Here is an 11,842-nt window from a genome sequence, read left to right on the forward strand (position 1 = left end):
ATTGTAGAGTCAGCAGTGAAAGAGGAGGTGATTGAACAGTAAAGTCCCCCTCAATACTGAGTTGGCCAGCTGCGTTGCTGGTTCTCTGTGGTTTATGTTTGTTGTTGAAAGCCTTGTTGGCCTCTGTTCTCTTCTTCCTTCCATCACCACACGAAAGCTACAAGGGCCCTCAGCCGGAACCTGGCTGAGCTGTGTTTCACTGGGTTGAACACAAACACTCCAGCCAGGATTCTTCCAGCTCTGTGTGCTCCTTCTCCAGGAAATTGTCATTGCTAACCCAGCCCGTGAGGACAATCAAACCCCAAACAGTAAGAATGTCTGCAAGGTAAAGTCAAAGCATTTGCCTCCTTGGTTCAAGTAGTCGTACTGTGCCCTGAGACCAAGAGTGAAGCTCGTGTCTGTCAATAAGGATCAAGGATATAAAAAAAAAATTTTTTTAAGGATTTTAAAAATAGGTTTTGTAGAAAAATGGAAAATACAGGATACTGTAGAGTGGGAAATATTTTTCATCTTTTATTGCTTGGAGGTAATTTTTATTACATTTTGTATATATTGTCATTGTAAATATTTATATTTACAATGTTAGCATATTTTTTGATACATGAATGAAACATTTTAGGTAAAAGACAGGAAGTCCACATGCTCACAGATAGCACTAAAGAAACTAGGAACATTAAACTCATATACTTTCCCTTTTTTTATTGGTTATTTTATGTATTTACATTACAAAAGTTATTCCTTTTCCAGGTCCCTCCACAACCCCCATCCCATCCCCCCAATGCCCTGCCTCCATGAGGGTTCTCCCCAACCCAACTACGGACTCCCTCCTGCCTCCCTGCCCTGGCATTCCCCTACACTAGGGCATTAAGCCTTCACAGAACCACGGGCCTCTCCTCCCATTGCTGTCTAACAATGCCATCCTCTGCTACATATGTGGCTGGAGATATGGGTCGCTCCATGTGTACTCTTTGGATGGTGGTTTAGTTCCTGGGAGCTCTAGGATGTCTGGTTGGTTGATATTGCTGTTCTTCCTACAGGGCTGCAAACCACCTCAGCTAACGCAGTCCTTTCTCTAACTTCTCCATTTGAGACCCCTTTCTCAGTCCAATTGTTGGCTGCCAGCATCTGCCTCTGTATTTGTCAGGCTCTGGCAGAGCCTCTCAGGAGACAGCTATATCAGGCTCCTGTCAGCATGTACTTCTTGGCATCCACAATAGTGTCTGGGATTGGTGACTGCATGTGGGATGGATCCCCATGTATGGCAGTCTCTGGATGGCCTTTCCTTCAGTCTCTGCTCCACACCTTGTCTCTGTATTTCTTCCCGTATTTTGTTCCCCCTTCTAAGAAGTACTGAAGCATACACACATTTGTATTTCTTCTTCTTGAGCTTCATGTGGTCTCTAAATTGTATCTTAGGTATTCCAAACTTTTCAGCTAATATCCACTTATCAGTGAGTACATATTATGCGTGATTTTTGTGATTGGGTTACCTCACTCAAGATATTTCCTAGTTTGATCCATTTGGCTAAGAATTTCATGAAGTCATTGTTTTTAATAACTGAGTAGTACTACATTATGTAAATGCACCACATTTTCTGTATCCATTCCTCTATTGAAGGGCATCTGGGTTCTTTCCAGCTTCTGGCTATTATAAATAAGGCTGCAATGAACATAGTGGAGCACGTGTCTTTTTTATATGTTGGGGCATCTTTTGGGTATATGCCCAGGAGTGGGATAGCTGGGTTCTCAGGTAGTGGAATGTCCAATTTTCTGAGGAACTGCCACGCCAGACTGATTTCCAGAGTGGTTGTACCAGCTTGCAACCCCAACAACAATGGAGGAGTGTTCCTCTTTCTCCACATCCTTGCCAGCATCTGCTGTCACCTGAGATTTTTATCTTAGCCATTCTGACTGGTGTGAGGTGGAATCTCAGGGTTGTTTTGATTTGCATTTCCCTGGTGGCTAAGAATGTTGACTACTTCTTTCTTTCTTTCTTTTTTTTTTTTTTTTCTTTTTTTCGGAGCTGGGGACTGAACCCAGGGCCTTGTGCTTGCTAGGCAAGCGCTCTACCACTGAGCTAAATCCCCAACCCCTGAATATTTCTTTAGGTGCTTCTCAGTCATTCGATAATCCTCAGTTGAGAATTCTTTGTTTAGCTCTGTACCCCAATTTTAATAGGATTATTTGGTTCTCTGCAGTCTAACTTCTTGAGTTCTTTGTGTGTATTGGATAGATACAAAGCCATTTATTGAATGTAGGATTGGTAAAGATCTTTTCCCAATCTGTTGGTTGCTGTTTTGTCCTATTGACAGTGTCCTTTGCCTTACCAATATCATACAGTTTTTATGACTATTGCTCTGTAATACTGCTTGAGGTCAGGGATAGTGATTCCCCCCGAAGTTCTTTTATTGTTGAGAATAGTTTTTCCTATCCTGGGTTTTTGTTATTCCAAATGAATTTGCAAAACACTCTTTCTAAGTCTATGAAGAATTAAATAAGAATTTTGATGGGGATTGCATTGAATCTGTAGATTGCTTTTGGCAAAATGGCCATTTTTACTATATTAATCCTGCCAATCCAAGAGCATGGGAGGTCTTTCCATCTTCTGAAATCTTCTTCAATTTCTTTCTTCAGAGACCTGAAGTTCTTGAAATACAGACTTTCACTTGCTTGTTTAAACACTGAGATATTTTATATTATTTGTGACTATCGTGAAGGGTGTTGTTTCCCTAATTTCTTTCATAGCCTGTTTATCCTTTGAGTAGCAGAAGGCTACTGATTTGTTTGAGTTAATTTAATATCCAGCCACTTTGCTGAGGTTGTTTATCAGGTTTAGTAGTTCTCTGGTGGAATTTTTGGGGTCACTTAAGTACACTATCATATCATCTGCAAATAGTGATATTTTGACTTCTTCCTTTCCAATTTGTGTCCCTTTGTCTTCCTTTTGTTGTCTAATTGCTCTGGCTAGGACTTCAAGTACTATATTGAATAAGTAGGGAGAGAGTGGGCAGCCTTGTCTAGTCCCTGATTTTAGTGGATTGCTTCAAGTTTCCCTCCAGTTAGTTTGATATTGGCTACTGGTTTGATGTATATGGCTTTTACTATGTTTAGGTATGGGCCTTGAATTCCTGATCTTTCCAGGACTTTTATCATGAAGGGGTGTTGAATTTCGTCAAATGTTTTCTCAGCATCTAATGAGATGACCATATATTTTTTCTTTGCATTTGTTTATATAGTGGATTGTGTTGATGGATTTAGGTATATTGAACCATCTCTGCATCCCTGGGATGAAGCCTACTTGATTATGTTGGGTGATCATTTTGATGTGTTTTTGGATTCAGTTTTCAAGAATTTTATTATTTTTGCATTGATATTCGTAAGGGGAATGGGTCTGAAGTTCTCTTTCTCTTTTGGGTCTTTATGTGCTTTAGGTATAAGTGTAATTGTGGCTTCATAAAATTAATTGGATAGTGTTCCTTCTGTTTCTATTTTGTGGAATAGTTTGGACAGTATTGGTAGTGAGTCTTCTTTGAAGGTCTGATAGAATTCTGCATGAAACACATCTAGTCCTGGGCTTTTTTTTTGGTTGGGAGACTTTTAATGACTACTTCTATTTTTAAAGAATTTATGGGACTGTTTAGATGGTTTATCTGGTCCTGATTTAACTTTGGTACCTGATATCTGTCTAGAAAACAGTCCATTTCATCCAGATTTTCCAGTTTTATTCAGTATAGGCTTTTGTAGTAGGATCCCATAATTTTTTGAATTTCCTAAGTTTCTGTTGTTATGTCTCCCTTTCATTTCTAATTTTGTTAATTTGGATACTGTCTCTGTGCCCTCTAGTTATTCTGGCTAAGGGTTTACCTATCTTGTTGATTTTCTCAAAGAACCAGCTCTTGGTTTTGTTGATACTTTGTATATTTCTTTTTGTTTCTACTTGACTGATTTCAGCCCTGAGGTGCCATTATTTCCTGCCATCTATTCCTCTTGGGTGTATTTGCTTCTTTTTATTCTAGAGTTTTCAGGTGTGCTGTCAAGCTGCTAGTGTATGCTTTCTCCAGTTTCTTTTTGGAGGCACTCAGAGCTATGAGCTTTCCTATTAGCACTGCTTTCATTGTGTTGCATTAGTTTTGCTATGTTGTTCCTTCATTTTCATTAATTTTAAAAAAGTCTTTAATTTCTTTCTTTATTTTTTCCTTGAACAAGTTATCATTGAGTAGAGAGAGTGTTGTTCAGCTTCCATGTGTATGTGGGCTTTCTGTTGTTTTTGTTGTTATTGAAGACCAACCTTAGTCCTTGGGATCTTATAGGATGCTTTTTTTCAATCTTCTTGTATCTGTTGAGGCCTGTTTTGTGACTGATTATATGTTCAATTTTGGAGAACATACCATGAGGTGCTGATAAGAATGTATTCTTTTGTTTTAGAATGAAGTGTTCTGTAGATATCTGTTGAGTCCATTCGATCATAACTTCTGTTAGTTTCACTGTGTCTCTGTCTAGTTTCTGTTTCCATGATCTGTCCATTGATGAGAGTGGTGTGTTGAAGTCTCTCACTATTATTGTGTGAGGTGCTATGTGTACTTTGAGCTTTAGTAAAGTTTCTTTTATAAAGGTGGGTGCCTTTGCATTTGGAGCATAGATGTTCAGAACTGAATGTTCATCTTGATAGATTTTTCCTTTGACCAGTATAAAGTGTCCTTCCTTATCTTTTTTGATAACTTTTGGTTGAAGGTCAGTTTTATTCGATATTAGGATGGCTATTCCAGCTTGTTTCTTGGGACCATTTTTTTGGTAAAAATTTTCCCAGTCTTTTACTCTGAGGTACTGTCTGTCTTTGTCACTGAGGTGAGTTTCCTGTATGCAGCAAATTGTTGGGTCCTGTTTAGGTATCCAGTCAGTTAGTCTATGTCTTTTAATTTGGGAATTGAGTCCATTGATATTAAGGAAAAGTTCTTGTTGCTTTCTGTTATTTTTGTTGTTAGAGGTGGAATTATGTTTGTATGGCTATCTTCTTTTGGGCTATTTGAAAGAAGATTACTTTCTTGCTTTTTCTAGGGTGTAGTTTCCCCCCTTGTGTTGGAGTTTTTCATCTATTATCCTTTGTGTGAAGATATTGTATAAATTTGGTTGTGTCGTGGAATATCTTGGTTCCTCAATCTATAGTAATTGAGAGTTTTGCTGGGTATAGTAGCCTGGGCTGGCATTTGTGATATCTTAGGGTCTGTATGACATCTGCCCAGGATTTTCTAGCTTTCATAGTCTCTGTTGAGAAGTCTGGTGTAATTCTGATAAAAATCCTTTATATGTTACTTGGCCTTTTCCCCTTACAGCTTTTAATATTCTTTCTTTGTTTTGTGGATTTGGTGTTTGACTATTATGTGATAGGAGGAATTTCTTTTCTGGTCCAGTCTATTTGGAGTTTGGTAGGCTTCTTGAATATTTATGGGCATCTCTTTCTTTAGGTTAGGGAAGTTTTCTTCTATAATTTTGTTGAAAAATTTTACTGGCCCTTTAAGTTGGGAATCTTTGCTCTCTTCTATACCTGTTATCCTTAGGTTTGATCTTCTCATTGTGTCCAGGATTTCCTGTATGTTTTGGGCTGGGAGCTTTTTGCATTTTACATTACCTTTGATGGTTGTGTCTATGTTTTCTATGGTATCTTCTGCTCCTGAGATTCTCTCTTCTATCTCTTGTATTCTGTTGGTGATGCTTCTTGCATCTATGACTCCTTTCCTAGGTTTTCTATCTCCAGGGATGTCTCTTTTTTTGATTTCTTTATTGTTTCTATTTCCATTTTTAGATCCTTGATGGTTTTGTTCAATTCCTTCACCTATTTGGTTGTGTTTTCCTGTAATTATTTAAGAGATTTTTGTTGCCTCTTTAAGAGTTTCTACTTGTTTATCTGTATTTCTTTAAGGGAGTTATATATGTCCTTCACGAAGTCCTCTAACCTCATCATGAGATGTGATTTTAAATCCTCATCTTTCTTTTCCAGTGTGTTGAAGTATCCAGGACTTGCTGTAGTGGGAGAACTGGATTCTGATGATGCCAAGTAGCCTTGGTTTCTGTTGCTTAGGTTCTTGAGCTTGCCTCTCGCTATCCGGTTAACTCTAATGCTATTTGCCCTTTGCCGTCTTTGACTTCAGCCTGACCCTCCTGTGATCCTGGTTGTGTCAGAACTCCTTAGAGTCCAGTTGTCTCTGTGAGCCTATGATTCTGGCATCCTGTGATCCTCAGATCCTGGTTGTGTCCAATCTCCTGCAGTTGAGCTTCCTCTGTGATCCTGTGATCCTGTGATCTGTGATCCTGGGTGTTTCAGAGCACCTCTCATCCTGGGCTTGTTAGAGCACATGGGAGTCGGGCTTCCTCTGGATGTTATGGGGCTGGGTCTGGTTCAGACTGGAAGGGACCAGTGCCCCTAGCTGGGTGGGAGTTCCTGTGCCCCTGGATCCTGGGGCACCCAGTTACTCTGGGTGTTGGGGTAGGTATAGGTGCTGTGGCCTCTCCTGTGATCCTGGGTGTTTCACAGCACCTGGGAGTCGGGCTGCCTCTGGGTGTTGTAGGAGTGGGTGCAGAACCAGCGCCTAAAGTCTGCTGGGGCACTGGTTCGTGCTTTTCTCTTCTAAGGAAGGGATTTACACTTGTTTTCTATCCAGCAGGCTGGGAATGGATGTGGTTTAATTGCCCTGTTATCTTTATTATCCATAGAGCCAGGCCGCGCTCGAATCTCCCATTCTTATGAGAGATGACCCATGTACTTTGGAAAAGAACCTATTTTTCTTGTTACAAACCCCTTCTCCCCAGACCATCATCCTGAGTACTGTTTCTCTGTCAGCAGAGCCTACTTTTGTGGAGGATGAGGTCACGTGTACTCCGCAAGGGAACTTCGATTTAGCCATGGCTTAAATGTGTTACCATAATTGCCATGAAGAACCCCCTTCCAAAGATACTCAGTGCTTAACTATGTTAAAAAGAAACTGCTCAGGTCAGACTCCGGAAGTTTGCTCACTGAGTCACACTGAGCAGACTTTCTTCTCCTTGCCTCTCAGGGTCACTTTCCCAACTGGCTGTGATGCTTGGCATCTTGGCTATGATACCCATAATTGAACGTTTTTCATGCTGTTCTCCCATAAGTCATTTTAAACTAATATATATGGTTTGCATCATTAGCCTTTCCTTGTAAATGCCCAAATAGAAAACGTGTCAGGCTGCGGGGGCCATGTGCACTGTCAAAATATATGTAGTTCTGTACATAGAGTAGGGAAGCAGCCATCAACCATACATAGGTGAATGACCATGGTTAGATTCCAGTAAAATAGAGAAAGAGGCAGGACTAGCACCTGGCCTCCAAGCTATTATTTGCACACTCATGGGCAGGTGGATACATAGATGTAAGTACACATACACATTCTAGCCAATAGTTAGCAGAATTTCAAAACTGTTCTAACCAACCATCTACCTGCTGATAGTGTTTTCAGCTAATACTGTGTACTCTGTGCACACCTTCCAGGCAACTGGTCTACCCTTCACCTACCTGCAGCTCCATCTTCACTATGGCTTTGGCTTACATTTTTCTGAGAGTTGTTGATGTTCACTATCTTTTATGTACTTTTTGGCCACTCACGACGATTCCATAGGTAGCTATTCAGGTCCTTTCTCCAGTTTTGAATTCGGTCCTTTTATTGGCATTGACTTGGCGCTCCTTCCTTATTCTGAGTATTAATTGCTTATCAGACATCTTTTCTCCCATTCTCAGTAGGATATATTAGTGTCCTCTAGCTACACAAAATTCTAATTTCAATAACATTCAATTTTTTTCTTTCATTGCTCACTTTTTGGCATCATCCTTGAGAAGTCAGTAATCAATGCAAACCCTTATGTGCCTTCTATCAGTCTTCATCATTTTAGCTCTAAAAGTCTTTAATGCATTTTCAGTTATTTTTTATGTTTGGCAGGAGAGTCTAAGGCGGTGTTTCTCGGCCTTCCTAGTGCTGGGACCCTTTAATACTGTTCCTCACGTTGTGGCGACCCCCAATATAATTTGAAAATGGGCATTTAGCCAGTTCTGTGGTCTCCTTGTTGATTGTCAGAGGCCAGCAGTTTGACAGCTTATGTGTGTGCTAGTTTGTTCATTCCATGGCACACATGTGGAAGTCAGAGGGCATCAGGTGGACGTCAATTCTCTACATCTGTGGGTCCTCAGGCTCGAACTCACCCGACTTGACAGTAATCATCTTTTCCTGTTGACCCATCTCGATGGCCCTCAAAAGGAAGCTTCACTTTTTTTCCTTGCTTTCTATAGGTTTAGCTATCATCTATGTAAAGACATTATCAATTTCCCCAGTGATTTCATCTTTCTCCATTGGTTAAGTTATTAGTGGCATCTCCATTGAGTAACTCTGAGCTGTGCATCTCTGACATGCCCAGCAAACATTTATCTTTTTCAAGTTAGGCAGTCTTGAGGTGGAGTGTGGGGGATGGAAGCACATGTTGGTAAGCCCATTATACTGAACAGGGCTTCCAGCCTGGGTGTGTGTGTGTGTGTGTGTGTGTGTGTGTGTGTGTGTTTTAATTTTTTATTTTTATGTTTATGGAATGTATATTCTGTCTGCATGTACAACTTGACCCAGAAGGGCATCAGATCCATTATTGATAGTTGTGAGTGTTCGCTTTGGCAGCACATATACTAAAATTGGAACGATAGTTGTGAGTCTCCATGTGGTTGCTGGGAACTGAACTCAGGACCTCTGGAAGAGCAGCCAGTGCTCTTAACCCCTGAACCATCTCTCCAGCCCTGGGCAATGGTGTTTTAGGTAGCTCCAGCAGCAGGCTTCTCACTACCTCATTCACAGGACAGCTGTTGTGGTGCAATATGACCTTGAACACCCTTTTCTACCTTTGAGCCTAAGTATCGTTGGTGTAATTTAATCTTAAGACAAGTGGAGAATGGCCAACGTCTTTAGTGTTCGTCTCAGTATACATCAGCAGGTCTCTCAGGTCAGCTCGCTGATTAGCAGTGAGATACAGTGACTTGGCGTCTAGTGTGACATCAGTCAGCCTCAAGTGGTAGAGAGTGGGGTAAAATGGCAGCTCATCCATGGCCAAATGTAACAGGGGTAGGGTGAGGCCCTGGTTACGTTATTAAAACGAGCAGTTCTCATTTATTAGAAAAAAATTTCTATACTAGGAATCACTTCTCTAGAAGTTTCTGAAAAAAAAAAACACAGTGGAAACAACCCATGTGTGTATCAAATTGGTGTTCAAAAATGTGGAAATGGTGGTAAGAGGGGCCTTTGAAAATGTTGTTTGAGTTTGACATTGTGATTGACAGCTGCTTTATTCTCAACGGCTTCTGAGTTCAAACGCTTGGAGAATCTCTTGAGTTCAAGTCCATTTTGCACAAGAAGCCAAGGTTCTCCCTTTGAAATGTTGCCAGTTGTAGCTTTAATAAACAAGCTGTGATTATGGTCTTGGAATTATGACAAGAAAGGTGGCAAAGTTCAGTCGGTGGAAACAATCAAGGTCCAGCTGCAACACTTATGAATTTTTGAGAGGACAGAGTTAGGCAGGGCCAGGCTGACTCCATGACAGGTTGCAAACTGGCAGTTTGGGAGAGTTTTGGCAGTTTGTTTCCCAGAAATGAGAACCTGGATCCAGGAACCTGTGGTCAGCCAACCACAGCCATGGGCAGCCAATCTGAGAACAACTTGTCATCTGGCCCAATATAAGAATAGGTAGCTAGAATGAGTAATCAACCCCCTGGGAAGTGTCCAGAGCTTAAGAAATTGTAGAACCAGTCAAACCCCTAGAGATAGAGTTAGCCAATCAAGGCAAAAGGGTGCATCCCTCCCTGGAATTCCACTGGCAATAAAAGCTAGGCCTGCAAGTCCACCAGAGGACTCCATTCCCAAATGGGGAGACTGTGACACGCAGGAAATTCAGCCAAGCACACGCTCTTTCCTTTTGCACACTATCTAAGTCTGGGGTATCATTCTTCGGAATTTCTTGGACCCTAATCTCATGAATTTGGTTACCCCCACTTTCTTGACTTTCTTGTGTCACAGTTTTGGGAAAACTAAAGACTACGTATCAGAGACTATATGTAAAATGCTATGCCTCACTAATATGCCACATTCAAATCAAATGTTCATTTTACAGGTGTGTAATCCATTGCTCTTCCCAGGGAGTAGTTTTATGCTTCTGATATTTATATGTGTTTTATTAGAAGATGATGAAGAGTTAGCTGTGATGTTGGGGAAGTATCTGAAACTGCTTAAAATCCAAACAGGTTAGTAAGGACTCCTGAGTCTGAGACAAATGCCTTTACAGTACACGGATGATGTAGTAGCCCATGTGGGCATGGTTGCTTTGGACTCCCTAGTCCTCCAAGTTCCGTGGTGAGGGACACTGAGGATGCCACAAAGGTACTGATTGCATCTCCACTGGGTGACTCTGAACCCTGCATCCCTGTCATGCCCAGCAAATACATGCTAAGAGGGACGCTGAGGGCCCATGCTGGGATGCATTTTGGATGAAACGAAATCAAGGCCTAACTGTGGTTCTACTAAAATGTTGAAAAGGAACCAGTCCAGTGACAGTTTGCCCATGGAAATAATCACCTCCCTGTTTCCTGGACCCCACTGCTGGTTAGCGATCTCAACTTTTTCTTTTTTTTTTTTTTTTTTTCTTCAGAGCTGGGGACTGAACCCAGGGCCTTGCGCTTGCTAGGCAAGCGCTCTACCACTGAGCTAAATCCCCAACCCGCGATCTCAACTTTTCAGTACATGACTTGGCAGCTGTGTTAGCTCTGTTTCCGTTGCCGTGTAACAATATCATGACCAGGGCAACTTAGAGAAGAAAAGATTTATCTGCTTGGCAGTTCCAGAGGGGTAAGAGTATGTCAAGGGGAAACACGAGAGCAAGCAGCAGGCATGGAAGCAGGAGCAGAAAGCTGAGGGCTCGTCTTGAACTGCAAGCGCGCAGCAGAGAGTGAACTAGAAACGCACGTCTTTAACGCAAAGCCCACCCCCCATGCGCCACGCTTCCGCTCCAATAAGACCACACCTCCTAAGCCTCTCCCAACGCCACCACCAACTGGGATCCGAATGTCCAGGAAGCGGAACATCTTTTTCAAACCACCACAGTAGTTCGAGGTGAGTTGGCGCTGCCTGTCGTCAGCAGGGCTTTCTCTATCTCTGGTGTGCAGCACTCAGGTTCCAGGTGAACAAAGATGTCTTCCTGTCTCTCGGGAGATAAAATGTCGAGGAAGTTAAACGTCATCATGTTCCATCGCCTCTAACAGAATGGCGTGATTATCTGGAGTGAATGAAGGCTCTTTGCAAGTCTACGGTCACAACGGTCTCTGAACAGAACACCCCATAAAAGGGGAGCTGAGCGCACTGTGAAAACAGGCACGGAAGCGACACTCCTCCACCCCCCAGTGTGGTGGGGATGGGTTGTACAAATCTGCCAGTGACACTAGTGGAGACTTTCATCTAGTTTCTGTCTAGTCCTGGCGCTGGGACTCTCAGGCACACTACTCCATACTGACTCTAAAATCAGCAACTGAAATAGAAGCGTCTCACCAAGCATGGACGACAACCAACTTTTCCATGGCCACTCTCACTTTCCTTCTGAGTTTGTTATTCTCAGGAGCCTTGCACACAGATCTGGCATGCGAAGCTTCCTTTGGGCTCTGCAGTGGAGGCAGCTTAAGAAGAGAGCAGGGAGTCCAGAACAGTCTACTACCACCAAGTCCTTCTTATAGCGCTGGGAGAACTAAATGCTTTCACAGGAAGCCCACCAGGAGCTTCCTACCAAGAAAACAAAAGAACCAACGGGC

This window comes from Rattus norvegicus, chromosome 2 (assembly GCF_036323735.1).
Source record: "Rattus norvegicus strain BN/NHsdMcwi chromosome 2, GRCr8, whole genome shotgun sequence".
NCBI classification, from domain to species: Eukaryota; Metazoa; Chordata; class Mammalia; order Rodentia; family Muridae; genus Rattus; species Rattus norvegicus.